Below are 22869 nucleotides of genomic sequence, written 5' to 3'. Positions count from 1 at the left end.
GTCCCAGAGGCTGCAGCTGGGGCTGCTTTGGCCGGCTGCATCCTGCCTGCGGGCCGGGTCCAGACTGGCAGGTGCGTGGGAGACGGGTCAGGGGACGATCCCCACCGGGGTCCGCGCACAGAGGGGCAGGCTGGCCCTCACCGGCGCCAACTGACGGGGGTCGTCGTGGCCAGTCTGGAGCTGGAGTCCAAAAGCGCAGCGGCGAAATGTCCTGAGCCCCCTCCCAGTACCTCGCCCCGGGGCCGAAAGCCCAGCCTTCGCCTTCTGAGTCTCCTCCCTGAGCAGGGTCTGCACGAGCTTCGCCTCCCGGCAGGGGCGAGTCGGGGGCTCCCCTCCTGCCTAGAGAGCCCGGGTGTCTCCGTGCGACCCGCGACGGCTTCCGACGCTGAGAAGGAGAGGGAGACCCGCTCCCAGGGAGTGTCCTCAGACTGGAGATGCAGGCGCGTTCCCTGGACCTGGCGCTCCACTGCCCCACCGCCTGAGCCAGCTTCAGACCTGGGCATTGTGAGGTCTGCAGTTCCCTCCAAGGTCTCTCTCCACCCCATTCCCCTTCGCACCCAGCCGGTGCTGTCCCTTCCAAGTGCAACTTCGGGGCATACGTGGTCCCACTGAATGGAAGTGCTTTGGTGCGTGGAGGAAAATAGCTCACCAGGGTTACCTTGGAAGACAGAAGCGACGAGAGCTCGGAGCGCCTATGTTTCTTTATACAGGAAAAAGATCATGGAGACACTGCCCCAGAACATGCATCCCAAATAGGAAATCGGTTGTGAAGAATAGAAATAAAACTAGAAGCTTTGCAGATCTAACTGGATTGAGCAATGAACGCTGTCCATAATTTGTTTTCATACTAAAGTTTTTGCTGTACCTTGATAGGAACAAACATAATTACAGAGAGATGCAAGACTCAGGAGAAAAAAACCAACACAGGCTAACACACTCGGGGATTTTAAGTTGCATTCGCATCGAGAAAATGGTGCAAAGCTTAATGGCAAGGAAGCCACTCACTGAGGAGGCAGGGGGAAATGGCCGCTCTGAAAATGGAAATTTGCATCAGCCTCACCAGGAAATATTTTGACCTTCAAACTGCCTCTGTGTGAAGTATCCCATTGGAGAAAAACTTCAAAGAGTTGGCTGAGACCGGTTGATTGAGAGCAACATCTGAGTCTCATATTGTGTCCAGTTAGGAAGGTGAAGTTGTGAAGACAAAGGACAGAATTTTCAGGGATCTTACTCCCAGCTGAGTGAGGAAGAGAATCCTGTTTCCAACTTGGCAAAAGCCATCATATCAATATCCACCAGAGCAAAGAAACTGATTAATTCCTTAGTGGATTGGAGTCAAAGGAATGGTAGTTTAACAAACAGAAATAGAAGTGACCATTACCAAGCTTAGTAACCTGCAATGCTAAACCTAACACATACTGCCTTAGTTTAAATGTACAGTGAGTATGTATGCTTTTGGGTGTTGAACGTTCTTGAGTGCTGTTCTTGAACATTCTACTTGGAGACAGTTTTACATGTCTATCTTTGTGAACTGATGAGAGATTTATGATCCATATGCATAGCAAGTTTTCCAAATCTGTTAATAGAGTCAGAAGGTTGTCTACGTACTAGTTACCAAGTTGATGAATTCTGAACTGAAAAGCCGGATATACAACTGTATAGGCTATGCTAATTTTTTCCAACTGTGGCAGAATAAAAATACAGGCATATGACATATACAGAATGGAGCAGAAGTCAAACTAGTCACTTAAGAAAAAAACTTATGTGGTTTTGTTATAGAAATGTTAGTATTTTATTTAACCGAGTCAAATTAAAATCAAGTGTATAAAAACACAAAATTCAAATGTTAAACCTGATAGAATATCCAATTTGAATCCTCTGTGTGGAAAGGATATATATACTTCAACTAAAATGAAACTGCAAAATTTTGACTTTATGTATGTTTACACACACACACCCCCATGTGTATATATCAAGGTAAAACTACTTGCAAAGATCTTAAAATATGTGTATTTATTGATCTATATGGTGTGCTATTTTTGAAGCAAATATATAAATATAAATGGAAAACAGTGTTTAGATGTAAGTAAAAGTAAATGCAAATATAAAACTAAAGAGTTTGACTAAAACTCTAAAACCTACATTTGATGAGAATAACCATTTTGAATTCAAAGAGTATTTCCTTTTTTATTTTATTTTTATTATTATTTTTTGACAGGCAGAGTGGACAGTGAGAGAGAGAGACAGAGAGAAAGGTCTTCCTTTTCCATTGGTTTACCCCCCAATGGCCGCTGCAGCCAGCGCACCGCGCTGATCCGAAGCCAGGTGCTTCCTCCTGGTCTCCCATGCGGGTGCAGGACCCAAGGACTTGGGCCATCCTCCACTGAATTCCCCAGGCCACAGCAGAGAGTTGGACTGGAAGAGGAGCAACCGAGACAGAATCCGGCGCCCCAACTGGGACTAGAACCTGGGGTGCCGGCACCGCAGGCAGAGGATTAGCCTATTGAGCTGCAGCGCCGGCCCAAGTATTTCCTTTTAAAACATACGTGCATCTCCTTTCTCCATATTGCAAAAAAACAAAAAACAAAAACAAAACAATTATGAAAACCATTAAACAGAGTCTTAATATAGTTTCTCAGTATAATGATGTAGAGTGTCTTGAAGAAACACACACACACTAAACAGCTGATTCCAGGTTAGGGAGGGGAACTTTCCAAGTGTGGCAATGGGCCCATGCTCATGGAACTCACTGGTATTACAATGTAACCTACCATCCTAAAGCAGCTAGCCTGATATAGTGGTGATGGCTTTTTGAAAATGACACCAGATAAGTAGCAGTACATTCCAGGTCCTGGGCAAGGTTCTCAAGAAGACTGTGTATGCTGGTAATCAGCATATGACATATAACTTGGTCTTTCATAGCCAGGTTCTCAAATCCATTAAACAAAAAGTGGAAAGAGAGAGTGGCACCACTCAATATTATCCTAGTGGTCCACTAGCAACAGTTTCTCTGCTTGTTCCTGTGTCTTTATTATCCGCTGTCACAGAGGTCTTAGATCCAGAGTATTTGTCATGAGTATTTCTTCCTTGTTTTGTCTTGAGTATGTGTGTGTGTGTGTGTGTGCGATTATAGCAAATATCTTTGTTTCCCCCTTCTCTTATTCCCTTGCTATCTAGTAAGAAGAGGTATTGACTTTATATCATATTGATTTTAAGTATTATTAATTTTACAGTATAATACTTACGATATGGGCTATCAAAAAGAGGAACCATCACTCAAGGATTTTACTTCTTTTTCTAGGGGAGAAGTTCATGCATTTTTCCTTGTATCTTGTTAACTGCAATTACTACCTTACTATTGTCCTTGTTTTGGTATAAGAATTGCTTAAGGAGATGAGTATGGGTGCCAATTTAGCAATGATTGGATTTTTTTTTTTTTTTTTGACAGGCAGAGTGGATAGTGAGAGAGAGAGAGAAAGGTCTTCCTTTTGCCGTTGGTTCACCCTCCAATGGCCACCATGGCTGGCGCGCTGCGGCCAGTGCACTGCGCTGATCCGAAGGCAGGAGCCAGGTGCTTCTCCTGGTCTCCCATGTGGGTGCAGGGCTGCCACTCCCTTGCCTGCAAAGGAACGACACTGTTCGCAGCTTATCGGTCTTCAGCAGACTTTTAATGGGAAAATAACAGGGACAGAGAAAGAATGAAAGGAGGAGAGTGGACAGGAAAGCCCCCTCCTTCCTCAGCACACAGCTTATATACAAAATCCGGCCAATTGCAAGTGGGCTCAAGTCCATGCACGGAACACTCCAATCTGCTGTCTGTTCACGCAGTGTGCACGCGTCCTCGGGCCAATCAGATGAGGTGTCACGCAGCAGGCAGGCTCACCGCGCGGTCCTCGGCGCCATCTTGTTGTTTACAACATTCTCAACTCCTCTGGAAAGTCCCGACTGTGGGAAAGCATTGCCCTAACCGAAACTAGCAACATTCGCCTTGTGATAAAGACACAGCAACAGCTATCAGACCGACCTTGACGTGGGGGCTCCATGGCTGCGCATCCCATGGAGCCCCACATCTCCCCCTTCTTTATTATTTAAATGGCATGGAAACGTGCCTGTCTTAGGTACCCAATGGCGCGCTACCTGCTTACCCGTCATGGAGGTAATAGGAAGCCTGTCCTACCCTCTGTCTTAGGTTGCTAGGAGCGCCCATCAGTGTTTACCCGTCTTTGACTACCGCTCCATCACGCTAAGCCATACTTCTTTATTGGGGTGAGATCGCAAGGTGGCCAGCATAGCCTGCTGGATTATCAAGTCGGTATTCTGCTGACGGAGTGCTAAGGCTCTGATCCATCTGGCTATGAAGGCAAGGCCCAGTAGTATCATGACACACAAGCAACCGATAGCGACCCATTCTTTAACTTGAGCCCTGTCTTAGGTAGGTACAGGATGTGGAGTGTCTTACCCGTTTTTGAGTACCATTTTAGCCCAACATTAGGTGAGAGATGAAACATACAGCCAAATATTAATTATTTTTGATTACAAAGGAGGTTTGGTACAAAGTTTTAAGTGATGAATGTCAGTCCATACAGACTGTAAGAAGATAGCACAAATTGTAGAACACATGGAAAACATCCCATACAAAGTATGAAAAGCAGTAACAATCCAGCCCGCATTAATAACCAATGAATCCATTGAAACCCTTCAAATGTTAGTGGGTTAGTAATAAACACATGTTGCATTTTACTCTTAAGTTTATCCATAACAGACTCTATATATGGCATTGTTAGTAATGTTAAAACAACATTCCCCTGGAACAGATTTACAGCTTACATGATCTTTTAACAGCAAATAATCGATAGCTGCTCGGTTTAAGAGTACTCCTGAACGAACTTGATCCAATTTTTTAGCTATATTGGATAGCGCAGTAGCAGTACAATTGATTGTTTTGGTCACCAAACATGTAAGCCTTTGTAGTCCACAATTATTTCCATAAGCCAATCCAGGAACTCCCACTAGCTGTATAGCCATGGTGAAAGCAGGTCTCCAATTAAGATGACACCATCATCACAGTTCTCAGGTAATGAGCATCACTGTTGTGCCTTTGGAAATACAGATGTTAGCATTGGGGCCACACGGCCCAATGAGCAGTTGTGAAAATCATTAGGGGCTAACAATGTAAAAGCAAATTGGTTGCATAAAAATACCCATCCCTTAAGAGTCCATGTCCCATACCAGTACTGGATCAGGTCCATTCCATTGATTGGTGATAGGATCCTTTCATTTTACCATTGTTCTTACCCCAGCTGTTTGTGGATGCCACTGTTGATCGGCTGCAAAACGACCATCTTTATCCAATGTGAAAAAATTTAAAATGAATAAAGCATGTGAGAGCCATTTGTTAGGAGAATGGGCAAGAACCCTAAACTCCCCCTTTTGTTTATATCATTAAAATATTGTTTTAAAGTGTGATGTGTACATATAATAATGTCTTGACCCTGAGGATTATAAGGAATGTCAGTAACATGAGATAGAAAGTTACACAAAAATTTCTGAAAGAGGCAGAAATATAAGCAGGTCCATTATCCATTTTAATCTGCTTTGGAGTTCCTAGGGAAGCAAAAGCTTGTAAGCAACGGGCAATAACATGTCTTGTAGCTTTACGTGTATGTAAGGAAGCAAAAATAAATTTAAAACAAGCATCAATAGACACATGTATATATGTTTGTTTACCAAATTCCATGAAGTGGGTGATATCCATTTGCCATAGTTGATTGGGGGAATAAATTACGAGGAATAATGTGAAAGTGAGGTACTGGTAACTGGATGGAGCAAGTAGAACAGAATTTTACAATTTGTCGAGCTTGTTCTTGAGTAATATTATGTTTTAAGCATAATGTATGAGCATTTAAATGATGTAAAACGTGATCTTTTGTTGCTGTAGCAATAGAATATATGCATAGAGCAGAAGCTGCCAAATGATTACCCTCTACCAATGGTCCAGGAAGGTTGGAATGTGCTCGAATATGACCTATAAAGAAAGGGCAGGTATGCTGTCGAATGACAGTGCAAATGCGAGAAACCAGAGGAGAAGCAGCTGAGGATCCAGGAAGGAATGAACAAGTGTCCAATTGAGGCACTGATAGGAACACATATTTGCTATTGGTGTATATGTTAACCGCTACATCCAAAGTAGACCGCAATGTAAGTGCAACAGCAACTAATTCAACTAGCTGTAGAGATGAAAAAGAGGTGTTAATAACTGTATGGTGACCATCACAAATTACAGAAGCTTGACCTCCTTTTAGGATATTGAATAAAGGTTTAAGGTCTCCTGTTGTGAGGTGGAGATGTGCAGAAAGCAAATTAATATTCCCTAGAAGTTTTTGAAACTTATTTAAAGTCTGTAAAGAATCCAATTGTAAGGAGACTTTTTGTGGAAGTATTTTTCATGGGTACAATTGGAAGCCTAGATATTGATAAGGATATTGAAGTTGCATTTTCTCAGGGGCTATGATAAGACCAAAAGTAGATGATTGCTCTTTCATTACTGTCAGACATTGTATCACCAAAAATTCCTTGGGTCCAGCTATTAAAATATCATTTATATAGTGTATAATATATAAATTGCTATATTTTTTGCAAATTTTTTGAAGAGCAGCATCAATGAATTGTTGGCACAAAGTAGGGCTATTAGCCATTTTTTGAGGTAAGATCCTCCATTGGCATCTTTGCATAGGTTCTTTTTTTTTTTTTAATCTTTTATTTAATGAATATAAATTTCCAAAGTACGACTCATGGGTTACAATGGCTTCCCCCCCCATACCGTCCCTCCCACCAACAACCCTCCCCTTTCCCACTCCCTCTCCCCTTCCATTCACATCAAGATTCGTTTTCGATTATCTTAATATACAGAAGATCAGCTTAGTATACCTTAAGTAAGTATTTCAACAGTTTGCTCCCACACAGAAACATAAAGTGAAAAATAATAGATGATTTTTTTTAAATGATGATGAAATCAGATCAGACCTATTGTCATGTTTAATCCCAGTGAGAGTCAAGTTGGGAATTGAAAATTTCTTTCTTTTTTTTTTTTTTTTTTTTTTTTTTTTACAGAAGATCAGTTTAGTGTACATTAAGTAAAGATTTCAGTCGTTTGCACCCCCATAGAAACACAAAGTGAAATATACTGTTTGAGTACTCGTTATAGCATTAAGCCTCAGTGTACAGCACGTTAAGGACCGAGATCCTACATGAGGAGTAAGTGCACAGTGACTCCTGTTGTTGACTTTACCAATTGACACTCCTGTTTATGGCATCAGTAATCTCCCTATGCACCAGTTATGAGTTTCCAAGGCTATGGAAGCCCCTTGAGTTCTCCGACTCTTATCTTGTTTAGACACGGTCATAGTCAAAGTGGAGGTTCTCTCCTCCCTTCAGAGAAAGGCACCTCCCTCTTTGAAGACCTGTTCTTTCCACTGGGATCTCACTCACAGAGATCTTTTTGCCAGAGTGTCTTGGCTTTCCATGCCTGAAATACTCTCATGGGCTTTTCAGCCAGATCCGAGTGCCTTTAGGGCTGATTCTGAGGCCAGAGTGCTATTTAGGACATCCGCCATTCTATGAGTCTGCTGAGTATCTCACTTCCCATGTTGGATCACTCTCCCCTTTATTTATTCTATCGGTTGGTGTTAGCAGATACTAGACTTGTTTATGTGCTCCCTTTGACTCTTAGTCCTTTCATTATGATCAATTGTGAACTGAAATTGATCACTTGGAGTAGTGAGATGGCATTGGCACATGCCACCTTGATGGGATTGAATTGGAATCCCCTGGTATGTTTCCAACTCTACCAATTGGGGCAAGTCAGCCCGAGCATGTCCCAAATTATACATCTCTTCCCTCTCTTATTCCCACTCTTATGTTTAACAGGGATCACATTTCGGTTAATTTTCAACACTTAAGAATAACTGTGTGATAATTACAGAATTAAACCAGTCATATTAAGTAGAACAGACAAAAAAAAATACTATGAGGGATAATGTATTAAGTTGTCCATTAGCAGTCAGAGCTATGCTGATCAAGTCACCATTTCTCATAGTGTCCATTTCACTTCAGGAGGTTTCCTTTTTGGTGTTGAGTCAGTTGTCATCGATCAGGGAGAACATATGGTATTTGTCCCTTTGGGACTGGCTTACTTCACTCAGCATGATGTGTTCCAGATTCCTCCATTTTGTTGCAAATGACTGGATTTCGTTGTTTCTTACTGCGGTATAGTATTCTAAAGAATACATATCCCATAATTTCTTTATCCAGTCTACCATTGATGGGCATTTAGGTTGGTTCCAGGTCTTGGCTATTGTGAATTGTGCTGCAATAAACATTAGGGTGCAGACCGCTTTTTTCTTTATCAATTTAAACTCCTTTGGGTAAATTCCAAGGAGTGGGATGGCTGGGTCGAACGGTAGGGTTATATTCAGGTTTCTGAGGAATCTCCAGACTGATTTCCATAGTGGCTTGACCAGTTTGCATTCCCACCAACAGTGGGTTAGTGTCCCTTTTTCCCCACATCCTCGCCAGCATCTGTTGTTGGTAGATTTCTGTATGTGAGCCATTCTAACCGGGGTGAGGTGAAACCTCATTGTGGTTTTGATTTGCATTTCCCTGATTGCTAGTGACCTTGAACATTTTTTCATGTGCCTGTTGGCCATTTGGATGTCCTCTTTTGAAAAATGTCTATTGAAGTCCTTGGCCCATCTCTTAAGTGGGTTGTTGGTTTTGTTTTTGTGGAGTTTCTTGATCTCTTTGTAGATTCTGGTTATGAACCCTTTATCTGTTGCATAGTTTGCAAATATTTTTTCCCATTCTGTCGGTTGTCTCTTCACTCTCCTGACTGTTTCTTTTGCAGTACAGAAACTTCTCAATTTGATGCAATCCCAATAGTTGATTTTGGCTTTGACTGCCTGTGCCTCCCGGGTCTTTTCCAGAAATTCTTTGCCTGTGCCAATATCTTGAAGGGTTTCTCCAATGTTCTCTAATAACTTAATGGTGTCAGGACGAAGATTTAGGTCTTTAATCCACGTTGAGTGGATTTTTGTGTAAGGTGTAAGGTAGGGGTCTTGCTTCATGATTCTGCACGTGGAAATCCAGTTTTCCCAGCACCATTTATTGAATAGACTGTCCTTGCTCCAGGAATTAGTTTTAGATCCTTGATCAAATATAAGTTGGCTGTAGATGTTTGGGTTGATTTCTGGTGTTTCAATTCTGTTCCATTGGTCTATCCATCTGTTTCTGTACCAGTACCATGCTGTTTTGATTACAACTGCCCTGTAGTATGTCCTGAAGTCTGGTATTGTGATGCCTCCGGCTTTGTTTTTGTTGTACAAGATTGCTTTAGCTATTCGAGGTCTCTTGTGCCTCCATATGAATTTCAGCATCATTTTTTCTAGATCTGCGAAGAATGTCTTTGGTATCTTGATTGGGATTGCATTGAATCTATAAATTGCTTTTGGGAGAATGGACATTTTGATGATGTTGATTCTTCCAATCCATGAGCATGGAAGATTTTTCCATTTTTTGGTATCCTCTTCTATTTCTTTCTTTAAGGTTTTGTAATTTTCATCGTAGAGATCTTTAACGTCCTTGGTTAAGTTTATTCCAAGGTATTTGATTGTTTTTGTAGCTATTGTGAATGGGATTGACCTTAGCAGCTCTTTCTCAGTCATGGCATTGCTTGTGTATACAAAGGCTGTTGATTTTTGTGCATTGATTTTATATCCTGCCACTTTGCCAAACTCCTCTATGAGTTCCAATAGTCTCTTAGTAGAGTTCTTTGGATCCTCTAAGTACAGAATCATATCGTCTGCAAAGAGGGATAGTTTGACTTCTTCCTTCTTGATTTGTATTCCTTTGATTTCTTTTTCTTGTCTGATGGCTCTGGCTAAAACTTCCAGAACTATGTTAAATAGCAGTGGTGAGAGTGGGCATCCCTGCCTGGTGCCAGATTTCAGTGGAAATGCTTCCAACTTTTCCCCATTCAATAGGATGCTGGCTGTGGGTTTTTTATAAATTGCTTTGATTATATTGAGGAATGTTCCTTCTATACCCAATTTGCTTAGAGTTTTCATCATGAAAGGGTGTTGAATTTTATCAAATGCTTTCTCTGCATCAATTGAGATAATCATATGGTTTTTCTTCTGCAGTCTGTTAATGTGGTGAATCACATTGATTGATTTGCGAATGTTGAACCATCCCTGCATACCAGGGATGAATCCCACTTGGTCTGGGTGGATAATTTTCCTGATGTGTTGTTGTATTCTATTGGCCAGAATTTTATTGAGGATTTTTGCGTCTATGTTCATCAGGGATATTGGTCTGTAATTCTCTTTCAGTGCTGCATCTTTCTCTGGCTTAGGGATTAAGGTGATGCTGGCTTCATAGAAAGAATTTGGGAGGATTCCCTCTTTTTCGATTGTTCTGAATAGTTTGAGAAGAAATGGGAGTAGTTCTTCTTTAAATGTCTGGTAGAATTCAGCGGTGAATCCATCTGGTCCTGGGCTTTTCTTTGTTGGGAGGGCCTTTATTACTGTTTCAATTTCTGTTTCAGTTATGGGTCTATTTAGGTTTTCGATGTCTTCATGGTTCAATTTAGGTAGGTTGCATGTGTCCAGGAATCTATCCATTTCTGATAGGTTTTCCTGTTTGCTGGCGTACAGGTCCTTGTAGTAATTTCTGATGATTCTTTTTATTTCTGTGGTGTCTGTTGTTACGTTTCCTTTTTCATCTCTGATTTTATTGATTTGGGTCTTTTCTTTTTTTAGTTAGTTGGGCCAATGGGGTGTCAATTTTGTTTATTTTTTCAAAAAACCAGCTTCTCGCTTGGCTGATTTTTTGTAATGTTTTTTTGGATTCAATCCTATTAATTTCTTCTCTGGTTTTAATTATTTCTCTTCTCCTACTAGATTTGGGTTTGGTTTGCTGCAGTTTTTCTAGGTCCTTGAGGTGCGCTGAAAGCTCATTTATTTGGTACCTTTCCAATTTCTTGGTATAGGCACCTATTGCTATAAATTTGCCTCTCAATACTGCTTTTGCTGTATCCCATAAGTTTTGATATGTTGTGTTGTTGTCTTCATTTACTTCCAGAAAGTTTTTGATTTCTCTTTTGATTTCTTGAATGACCCAGTGTTCATTCAGGAGCATGTTGTTCAGTCTCCATGTGTTTGCATACTTTCTGGGGTTTCCTGAGTTGCTAATTTCCAGCTTCATCCCGCTGTGGTCTGAGAAGCTGCATGGTATGATTCTAATTCTTTTAAATTTGCTGAGACTTGCTTTATGGCCTAGTATGTGGTCAATCCTAGAGAAGGTTCCATGCGCTGCTGAGAAGAATGTGAAGTCTGTAGATGTAGGGTTGAAAGTTCTGTATATATCTGTTAGATCCATTTGGGCTATAGTGTCATTTAAATCTGCTGTTTCCTTGTTGATCTTCTGTCCGGATGATCTGTCTATTTCTGAGAGTGGAGTATTGAAGTCCCCCAGTACTATTGTATTGGAATCTAAATCTCCCTTTAAGTCCCTTAACATATCTTTTAAATAGACCGGTGCCCTGTAATTAGGTGCATATACATTTATAATAGTTACATCTTCCTGTTGAATTGAACCCTTAATCATTATATAGTGTCCCTCTTTGTCTCTCTTAACAGTTTTTGTATTAAAGTTTATTTTGTCTGATATTAATATGGCTACACCTGCTTTTTTTTGGTTTCTGTTGGCATGGAATATCTTTTTCCAACCTTTCACTTTCAGTCTGCATGCCTCTTTGTTAGAGAGATGTGTTTCTTGTAGGCAACAAATAGTTGGGTTGTGTTCTGTGAGCCAGTCAGCTAAACGGTGTCTTTTAACTGAAGAATTCAGACCATTAATGTTCAATGTGACTATTGATATGTAGTGACTTTGCCCTGCCATTTTCCCGGAAATATTTTCTAGTATATGCTTTGAGCTTCCCATGCTCTTTTACTGGTAGGTGTTCTTCCTTTCCCTTCTTTCATATTGATGGCCGTGTTTCTGTGTTTCTGAGTGTAGCACATCTTTAAGTATCTTTTGCAGGGCCGGACGAGTGGCCACAAAGTCTTTCAATTTCTGTTTGCTATGAAAGGTCTTTATTTTACCTTCATTCACAAATGAGAGCTTGGCAGGATATAATATTCTGGGCTGGCAATTTTTCTCTCTTAGCACCTGTGCTATGTCTCGCCATTCCCTCCTAGCTTGTAGGGTTTCTGATGAGAAGTCAGCTGTGAGTCTGATTGGAGATCCTCTGAGAGTAATCTGACGTTTCTCTCTTGCACATTTTAGGATCTTTTCTTTATGTTTCACCGTGGTAAGTTTAATTACCACGTGTCGTGGTGAGGATCTCTTTTGGTCATGTTTATTGGGGGTTCTATGAGCTTCCTGTACTAGGATATCTCTGTCCTTCTCCAAACCTGGAAAGTTCTCTGCTAGTATCTCACTAAAAAGGCCTTCCAATCCTTTCTCTCTCTCCATGCCTTCAGGAACTCCTAGAACTCGAATGTTGGTTTTTTTGATAGTATCCTGTAGATTCCCAACAATATTTTTTAGGTTTCTAATTTCCTCTTCTTTTCTTTGGTTTGACTGTATGTTTTCCTGTGCTCTATCTTCTAAGTCCGATATTCTCTCTTCTGCTTCACCCATTCTGTTTTTAAGGCTTTCTAATGTGTTTGTCATTTGATCTATTGAGCTCTTCATTTCATTTTGATTTCTCTTCACTATAACACTTTCCTGTTCTACTAGTTTCTGAGTTTCATTTTGACTCTTCCTTAAAATTTCGTTTTCACGAGAGAGATTTTCAATCTTGTCCATTAAGGATTTCTGTAGTTCAAGGATTTGCTTTTGAAAACTTCTAAATGTTCTTATCATAAATTTTTTGAAATCCGTATCTTGCATTTCTTCTATCTCATCATCTTCATACTCTTGGCTTGGGGTGTTTTGCTTATTTGGAGGCATCATAGTGTCATCGTTGATCTTGCTCCCTCTATTTCTGTGTTTGTTACTCGGCATAGTTAATTCTTCTTGCGTCACTGTGCGTTTTTTTTTCTTTTTTTTTTTTTTATTTATACTGTGTCCATGTTAAGTGGACTGCCTGCTGTTGGAGGAGCCTTGGAGGCTTGAGATGGGTGCGGCCTGAGAGCTCTGCCTGGTTCTTCCAGGTTAAGGGTGTGCAAAGGTGACACCCTCAGGTTATGCGTGGTAAATCTCTCTCTTTTTATTTATTTATTTATTTTATTTATTCAGGGGGTAAGTAACACCGCAGGGCATGGCTGTGCAGAATTGATGGTATTTAGCTTCCAGTCTTTGGCTCCTCTGGACTCCCACTGGGTTGCCTAGGCTACTGAATTGTAGTGACTCAGTTCCTTAGCTCTCCCCCATTGATATGTAAATCCAGAGCGCAGGCCTGCTCTTTGTCTCTTGGGAATTCTAGCCTTGCAGCCTTGTAACCTTTGCAAGGTTAGGGGGAAGAGAAACCCCGAAGCTTTTTTTTTTCCTTCTTTCCGGTAGTGAGTTTGCTGCACTTTCCGGCCCCCCTCTAGATTCTGACCCCCGTTTCCCCACCAATGTCTCGGGTTATTGAGCTCACCTCCCCTTCCAGCGCCGATGTGTGGAGCGTCCCAAGTCTCCCCACTGTTGTCTGTGTGGCATGCACTCCCCTTGGAGCACTGGGGCTTCTGCGGCTCCGTCCCGCGACTTGGCTTCCGCGCAGTGGGCGACCTTGTTCTCCCAGTAGGTCCTCGGATTCACGATTCCCGTGCAATTTTTTCCTGGTTCTTTTTTCTGCGGCTACCGTAACTCCCCTTTTATTAAACTAAATTTTCCCAGACTATCGGTGCGCGCCGTCACTATTCCGCCATCTTGGCTCCACCCCCTTTGCATAGGTTCTTTAAAATTTACTGATGGAACACTGAAAGCAAATCAGGGACAATCTTCTGGATGTAAAGGTATAGTATAAAAATAATCTTTTAAATCTATTATTGTAATATAAGAGTCCTTTGGAATTGCAATAGGCAATGGTAAACTTGGTTGTAAAGCCCCCATAATTTCCACAGTAGCATTAACAGGCCTAAGGCCTTGAAGCAATTGCTATCTCCCAGATTTTTTTCTGATAACAAAAATAGGACTATTCCAAAGAGAATTAGAAGGAACTATATGTCCTGTTGTTAATTGTTCTTCCACCAATATCTGTGCAGCATTTATCTTTTCCTGCAGTAAAGGCCACTGATCCACCCACACGGGATTATCTGATTTTTATTTTATTTTATTTTTTGCATGAGGCACAGGCTGACCAGTAGCCATCAAGGGAAACCCAAGCCTCTCTGGTCATGATTGACAGTTAAAGTAACTGGAGATGTGATGCTTTGTTGTTGTTTGTCTAAACCCTTACCTGGCAAATGACCTTGTTGAAGTATGTTAATGGTAACAATCTTACTTGGACTATGTATGAAAGCCCCCATTTGAGTTAGAATATCACGTCTCCATAGATTAACAAGTAATGCAGCCAAAATATAGGGGCGACAGGCTCCAGCATTACCTGATTCATCCTCCCATTGCAGCAATTTGGAACTTTGTGTTAATCTTTGACTCCAACCAATACCTTGCAATTGAGTTATGGTAATTTTCTTTTTTTCCAATTTGTGGGCCAGCTTGCTGCTGAAATAACAGAGGCACCAGCTCCAGTATCTAAAAGGCCACTGAATAACTTTTTATTTAATTTTAAGAAAATTTTGGGTTGGTCCTTAGTTATGGGTTGTATTCAATAAGCATTAGAAGATCCAAAACCGTTATTTTCGCCTTTATTTAAAAAAGACCTACCAATTGAAGAGAAGGGGAACAGAATCAAGTGAGCAATGCATTGTCCTGGAGGTGAAGTTACATTATTGGCTTGAGTCATAATTTTTATCTCACCAGTAAAGTCAGTGTTTATAACTCCAGGAAAAACCTGTAACCCTTTCATAGTTATACTACTTCTGCCCAGTAGGAGACCAAAAATCCCAGTTGGCAAAGGACCAAAAATCCCAGTAGGGAGGCCTTGTGGGCCCATCTCAGGGGTCAATACTGTATAGGAGGTGGCACTGAGGTCCAGTCCTGCACTACCCTCTGTGACTCCATGGAGGAAATTGACGGATTTAGGGTGTTCTGTTGAGGAACAAATGTCATGGCCCCCAAAATTTGTTGGGATGGGGCCTGGGGCCAGCCCCGCTTTTAGTTTTCTGAACTGTATTTATTTAAGGAATTATCGTTTTTATCAGTTTTGGAGTGACATTTATTGGTCCAATGCCTTTCCCTTTAGCACCAGGGGCAAATCCCAGGAGGAGGGGCTTTTTTGATGTTTGACTTTTGGACAATATTTGTACATGTCCCTGTTGCCCACATTGATAGCACCCTCATTATCAGGCATAGTCCTCCTTGTTGATTTTTGTAATGACATACCAAGCAGAGTGGCAGGTCCTGAATGTTCTGCTTTTTAAATTAATTTATTTTGTTAATTTTTTATTAAAGGGACTGTTACAGAACACCTCAGCCACAATAGCCAATCGATTCATATCTGCGTTGTACTTATGTTTTGTAGAATTTACAGTACTATGGGCATTACTAAGCAATTTTTACACAGCACCAGAAAATGATCCATACTGAGAATTAAACATCATTAGTAGTCATCACCCGCATGTTCAACGTCCAGCATGACTGCGTGTTCCCCCGGGATGGAACAGCAGCAGCAGAGGCTTGCTCCGGCTCTCCCTTAAAGCCCCCAAGGACAAGGGTGGCTCATTGCCAAGATCTTAGGCAAGCAGTGCGTCCCATCCCGGATCTTGGCCAGAGAGCCGAGACACGAAGCATGCCCACCTGTTTATCAGAAAACATTCCTTTATCCCCTCCCCGGGGGCTGGCCAGGCTCCCAGGGAGCAGGAGAAGGTTATCTGGCAGACAAGTTACTTGTTTATCAGAGCCAAAGACACAAGCCTCTCCATCCCAAAAATCTGTCCTTACATTTGGCCCTAGAGTTGCACCAAGGTATAGGCATAATTAATACATCATACAAATATAATACAAATTTTCTATACAAATATACATCCAGCAATAAAACACAATAATATTCAATATGTTTTAAGGATAAATTGAAACATATCTGAGGGAACTAGCCTCTTATTATCTGTAATTATTACATTGCTGTAGGTGTGTGGAATCTTAACTACTTGCGGCATATTTTGACTTACATTTTTTTTTGTAAAGCAAACCAAGCATAATCTGCTCAAGCATTCCTATCAATAATAGGGGTAGAGTTAGTACATAAAACAAAAACAAAATGGGTAGTCCGGACACTTTGTCACCACAATTTCTCATTGCACATAGTAATATTAACTTTATAACAGAGAACATTTACTTCAAATGAAATATTTAAATGCAAGGTGAGGGCTGTCCAGTGTACACTGATCTATATTTTTTACTCCCAGTGTTTCTTATTCACAACACCCTCTTCAGCAAACCAAGGACTAATTGTTTCAACAGCACTGATAAGCTGCTCTACGGTTTGTTTCTTTAACCCTATTCTCTATATCTGCAACAAAGTTTTCACAGCCTTTGTCACAGCTTGCTTTGTTTCTTTAAATGCACATTTAAGTTTTTTCTGAGGAAATCCCAATGTTGCTTATTCACGACTCCTTTTGCGAACCAAGGACTGATTATTTTTATAGCATTAATGAACTGTTCTATGGCTCGCCTTGTTTAACCCTATTCCCTGTATCTGTAATGGAGTCTTTATAGCTTTTTTTTTTTTTTTTCCCTAGGGGCCAATTTAGGGAGAGTCAATGGATGATACCGCGGCGGCGGTTCATCCTCTAAGGAGAAATTTGCTAGCCTAGTCAAACTGGGATATAAATGAGATGGTCCCCTCGAGTGCAGGGGTGCACTCGATGGGGGATGGTCCTTCACTGAATTTTTCTCTGTCTCATCCGGTGGCTGGTCCCTACAGGGACCTTTGTCTGTCTGTTTCCTGTCCCACTGACTACCACAGTCACTAGACTGACCATCATGCCGAGACTTCTCCTGAACCTTCTCTAGGAGCTCGCATCCTTCATCAAGTAAAAGCCCTATGCTCTCAGTGGGGTCCTGAAGTGTCTGGTCAGTGAGTTGCCATAATCTAAGTATTTCTGCCGGCTCTCCAGCTGCTCTCAACTGTCCCCCTACTCTCCACCACTGTTGCTCATCTAATTGGCCACCTTCCACAAACCGTGGTGACGTCTTGGCAACAGCCCTAGTTAATGCACATACTGTGGCCGCCTTAACGGGCGTCCCCGCAGCTTTTAACAAGCAGCTCAACAGCATGCTCAACCTAGCGGTGGACGGAGAATAGTCCATTTGGAGGTAAAAAGGAAGTTTCTGAGTATTGTCCATTTCGAGGTAAAAAGGAAGTTTCCGCCTATTTCCTGGCGTTTCTTAACACTTTCTACTCCCGCCTTTTAAGGGATTCCTTTACCCTTTTTTCTGGCGCTTAATTTCCCCGTCTTTCCTCGACGGAACCGCGGTTTCTATTCTTTCCCCAGCTGGATTTCCGTGCACTCGCACGCTTACCTTTTGTTCCTTACCTATTCCTGCATGGAGAAAGTGGTCCGGATCCGAGTCACGGCACCACTTGCCACTCCCTTGTCCGCAAAGGAACGACACTGTTCGCAGCTTATCGGTCTTCAGCAGACTTTTAATGGGAAAATAACAGGGACAGAGAAAGAATGAAAGGAGGAGAGTGGACAGGAAAGCCCCCTCCTTCCTCAGCACACAGCTTATATACAAAATCCGGCCAATTGCAAGTGGGCTCAAGTCCATGCACGGAACACTCCAATCCGCTGTCTGTTCACGCAGTGTGCACGCGTCCTCGGGCCAATCAGATGAGGTGTCACGCAGCAGGCAGGCTCACCGCGCGGTCCTCGGCACCATCTTGTTGTTTACAACATTCTCAACTCCTCTGGAAAGTCCCGACTGTGGGAAAGCATTGCCCTAACCGAAACTAGCAACATTCGCCTTGTGATAAAGACACAGCAACAGCTATCAGACCGACCTTGACGTGGGGGCTCCATGGCTGCGCATCCCATGGAGCCCCACACAGGGCCCAAGCACTTGGGCCATCCTCCACTGCACTCCCGGGCCATAGCAGAGAGCTGGCCTGGAAGAGGGGCAACTGGGGCAGAATCTGGCGCCCCAACCGGGACTAGAACCTGGTGTGCCATGGCCGCTAGGTGGAGGATTAGCCTATTGAGCCACGGTGCTGGCAATGATTGGATTTGTGATGGTTAACTTTATGTGTCAACTGGTAAAATCGCTGCCTTCCATGCCAACATCCCATATAGGCACCTGTATGAGTCCCAGCTGCTCCACTTTTAATCCCGCTCCCTGCTGATGGCCTAGAAAAAGCAGCAGAAGATGGCCCCAGCATTTGGGCCCCTGAAACCCACATGGGAAACCCAGATGAAGCTCCTGGATCCTAGCGTCAGCCTGGCCTAGCCCTGGTCGTTGCTGTCATTTGGGGAGTGAACTAGCAGATGGAAGATTGATCCCTCTTTCTTTCTCTCCGTAACTCTTTCAAATAAATAAATCTTAAAAAAAATAAAAATAAAAAATAAAAATTAAGTCAAATATTTTGGGTGTCTTTGAGGGTGTTTCTGGATGAGATTAACATTTGAATCAGTAGATAGTATAAAGCAGAATGCCCTCACTAATATTCAGTCAGTTGAAGACTAGAATAGAACAGAAAAGGCTGTTCCTCCCTTGAGAGACAGGACAACTTTGAACTAGCACCTTGATTTCTACCTTCCTATGAACTCAAATTGAAACAATAGCTCTTTCTGGTTCTTAAGCCTACTGGCCTTTAGAATGGACTTTTTCCATTGGCCCACATGCCATCAGCTGTTCTTGAGACATGTTACCTTCCATAGTTGCATTAACCAATTCCTCATAAGAAATAAATAAGCATTTACACACACATGTATAAACACAAACACACTATTGATTTATTTCTTTGGGAATCCCTGCCTAATAAGTACACTGGCTTTTTTTTTTTTTATTTTGACAGGCAGAGTTCAGAGTTAGAGAGAAAGAGAGACAGAGAGAAAGGTCTTCCTTCATTGGTTCACCCCCCAAAATGGCCGCTACGGGCTGCACTGCGCTGATCCGAAGCCAGGAGCCAGGTGCTTCCTCCTGGCCTCCCATGCAGGGCTCAAGCACTTGGGCCATCCTTCACTGCCTTCCTGGGCTATAGCAGAGAGCTGGACTGGAAGAGGAGCAACCAGGACTAGAATCTGGGGTGCTCGCGCCGCAGGCAGAGGAGTAACCTAGTGAGCCGTGGTGGCAGTCAATACACTGGCTTTTTTTTTTTTTTTTTTTTGAACAGGCAGAGTGGACAGTGAGAGAGAGACAGAGAGAAAGGTCTTCCTCCCATTGGTTCACCCTCCAATGGCCGCTGCGCTGATCTGAAGGCAGGAGCCAGGCGCTTCTCCTGGTCTTTCATGGGGTGCAGGGCCCAAACACTTGGGCCATCCTCCACTGCACTCCCGGGCCACAGCAGAGAGCTGGCCTGGAAGAGGGGCAACCGGGACAGAATCCGGTGCCTGGACCGGGACTAGAACGCGGTGTGCCAGCGCCGCAAGGCGGAGGATTAGCCTATTGAGCCACGGCACCAGCCCAATACACTGGCTTTTATACATGCCTTTATCATTATCTTTTCTCCCCAAAGTAAAACAGATTCTGAAACTATTAAATATTTTGAATGATCTGTGTGCATTTCTTAATGTTATTTCCTAATGAGACAGGAAAATAGGAGCTTTAAAGTGTACAAACCCAGAAAATACCTGTTTGAACAATGAATTAAGATTAATAGCACTAGTAATAAGATGTCAACCTCATGCCTCCTTAAAGTGATACACTTGGAAGGTGACATTACTTCTGGACTATTCTTTCCAAATATGAATAACCACAAACAATTCATGAGCAAATGTATATCCCAGTTGCAGGGATGTTCTACAAGTTACCTGAACAGTACTTTTCAAAAGCTTTAAAGACAATTTAAGGTTCCTAAAAGTCAGTGAAAAACAGAAACTGTCACAGATTTGAGAGACTACAGAGACATGAACACTAAATCCTACAACATTATTGGATTTTGAAACAGACAGAAAGAGAACATCAGTGAAAACCTGGGACAATAGATTATGAGTGCCAAATAGAAAGACCAGAAATAGACCCATGCACATATATTCATGGACTTTTTGTAAAAGCCAAGTAATTTCTATGAAAACATGCTAAAATAATCCACATATGGAAAAAGGTTTTTTCTATAACAAAGTAGAAGAATTTTAGACTTAATGCAATAGTTAAAACTTTAAGACATCCCAAGAAAAAAAATAGTAGAAATCTTTTTCTGTAATTTTGGCTAGGTAATTATTTTCTAAAACCTTCACTATAACATAAAATATAGCTATGCAAGATAGCATCAAAAATTTAAAGTTTGATTGTGGGCACTATGACATAGTGGGTTAAGCCACTGCCTGGGATACCCACATCCATATTGGAATACCAGCTCTGGTCCCAGCTACTCTGCTTCCAATCTGGCTCATGAGAAACACCAGATGATGGCTCAAATTTCTGCCCCCATTTGGGAGACGTGACTCAGCTCCAGCTGTTGCAGCTATTTGGGGAGTGAACCACTGGATGGAAGACAGATTTCTCTCTCTCTCTCTCTCTCTCTCTCTCGTGGGGAGCAACTCGGACTATACTGTTACTGGAATTAAGACTTATTCTATACATCTGCTCTCCCACAATATGGTGCTGGGAGAGGAGCAAACAGCTTCTACCCAGCTGCCTCTCACCAACTTGACAAGCTGCAGGAGCTGCTCCTGATTGGAGGAGAGCAGCGTGCTCAGCGTGTGGGTAGCAGAGCACGGATTAGTGGAGAGGACTATATAGGAGGAGAGAGACGGCATGGTGGTGTGGGTTGGTTGGAGAGTGCATTGGAGAGTTCGCGGGGAAGTTCGTTGCTTTGTTCTTTCTCATTTCTTTCTACTCATTCTTGCTTTGGGAGTTCGCTGTTTACTTATTCTTACTTTACTATAGAAAGGACTTGTAAAAAAGGGGAACAACAAGCGTCCGGTCCAGTGCGGCTCCTCCGCGTGCAGAGGAGCAGCAAATGGTGCCGTGACTCGGATAGGAAACCTAGGCAGGGTTTAGTGTCGTTCCTCCACGAAGAGGTGGAGCGACATAATGGTGCAGTGACTCGGATCGGAAACCTAGGAGGGAAGAAGTGGGAAGAAGTGGGAAAATACTGGAGAGAGAGACAACATGCACGGGGAACATCTATCTGAAGGAACACCTGTGCAGCCCCCGAGAGAGCCGGCCGGCGGTGTGCCGCTCCCCCGCGGAAGTGGGGAAAGTGGCAGGGGGAACCGCCCTTCCACGGAGGTGGAAGGGTCAGTAGCCAACCCGGGAAGAACCAGCAGCAAACCTGGGAAGGGCCGAGCAGACAGAAGAACAGCGCAGGGTCCTGTGTTGTTCCTCCACGAAGAGGGGGAGCGACATAATGGTGCCGTGACTCGGATAGGAAACCTAGGCAGGGTTTAGTGTCGTTCCTCCACGAAGAGGGGGAGCGACACTCTCTCTCTCTCTCTCTCATTCTTCCTTTCAAATAAAGAAATAAGTGTTTTTTTTTTGTTTTTGTTTTTTTTTTTTTTTTGGACAGGCAGAGTGGATAGTGAGAGAGACAGAGAGAAAGGTTTTCCTTTTGCCGTTGGTTCACCCTCCAATGGCCGCCACGGCTGGCGCACTGCGGCCGGTGCACTGCGCTGATCCGAAGGCAGGAGCCAGGTGCAGGGCCCAAACACTTGGGCCATCCTCCACTGCACTCCCGGGCCACAGCAGAGAGCTGGCCTGGAAGAGGGGCAACTGAGACAGAATCTGGCGCCCGGACCAGGACTAGAACCCGGTGTGCCGGCACCGCTAGGTGGAGGATTAGCCTAATGAGCCACGGTGCCAGCCGAAATAAGTGTTTTTTTTAAAATTTAGTAGCTTGCTTTTCCAAAGAAATTCTTTTTTTTTTTTTTTTTTTTTTTTTTTTTTTTTTTTTTTTTTTTTTTTTTGGTGGGATGCCGGCACTGCAGGCTGTGGTTTTACCCACTATGCCACAGCGCCGGCCCCCCAAAGAAATTCTTAATCAGAAACTAACCCAAGCCTGCAAAAAAAAGAGTTTCCCTATCTGATAGTCTAGTTTATCCAGACTATATAAAGAACATATACACACATTAGGTAATTTAAAAGTTGCAAAAGATTTGAAATGGTACTTCACAATAGAACATATTCATATATATTATTTTCCTTTTTTTAAAAAAACAGTGGTTAGATGCCACGAAGTAAGTGGCAATGCATTAATCATATGTGTGTTGTTAGGAATGAGGGCCTCGTCCATCCTCGTCAAGAGGATTGTTAACCTTCTCTTTCATACAACACATAAAATATATTCTTACATATTCAAATGGCACTAAGTACATCAATATATGCTCCACATACTTATTTTATTTAACACATGGCTTCAGATACTCTTTAAAAATTTATTTATTCAAAAGGCAGAGTTACAGAGAGAGGGGGAGAGAGACAAAGAGAGAGCTCTTCCTTCTACTGGTTCACTCCACAAATGGCCACAATGGTCAGAGCTGGGGTTGGTCCAAAGCCAAGAGCCAGGAGCTTCTTCCTGGTCTCCCACATGGGTGCAGGGGTCCAAGCTCTTGGGCTGTCCTTTGCTATTTTCCCAGTCACATTAGCAGGGAGCTGGATGGGAAG

At 42.6% G+C, this 22869-nt stretch overlaps 1 long non-coding RNA gene and 1 other non-coding gene across 2 annotated transcripts; one reads left to right on the top strand and one right to left on the bottom strand.

Annotated features, from left to right (window-relative positions):
* The first annotated feature begins 11 nt into the window (after positions 1 to 11).
* Positions 12 to 16950, top strand: LOC138846764 (uncharacterized). The gene is made up of 2 exons (XR_011384303.1): positions 12 to 6733; positions 13938 to 16950. It is a non-coding gene; the product is annotated as an uncharacterized lncRNA (long non-coding RNA).
* A 5466-nt stretch (positions 16951 to 22416) lies between these two features.
* Positions 22417 to 22539, bottom strand: LOC127488026 (U6atac minor spliceosomal RNA). The gene has a single exon (XR_007917977.2). It is a non-coding gene; the product is annotated as a U6atac minor spliceosomal RNA (small nuclear RNA).
* Positions 22540 to 22869: the final 330 nt, after the last annotated feature.

Source organism: Oryctolagus cuniculus, chromosome 18 (assembly GCF_964237555.1).
Source record: "Oryctolagus cuniculus chromosome 18, mOryCun1.1, whole genome shotgun sequence".
NCBI classification, from domain to species: domain Eukaryota; kingdom Metazoa; phylum Chordata; class Mammalia; order Lagomorpha; family Leporidae; genus Oryctolagus; species Oryctolagus cuniculus.
Note: the sequence above shows the minus strand (reverse complement) of the source record. Positions and strands in the feature narration are given on the sequence as shown.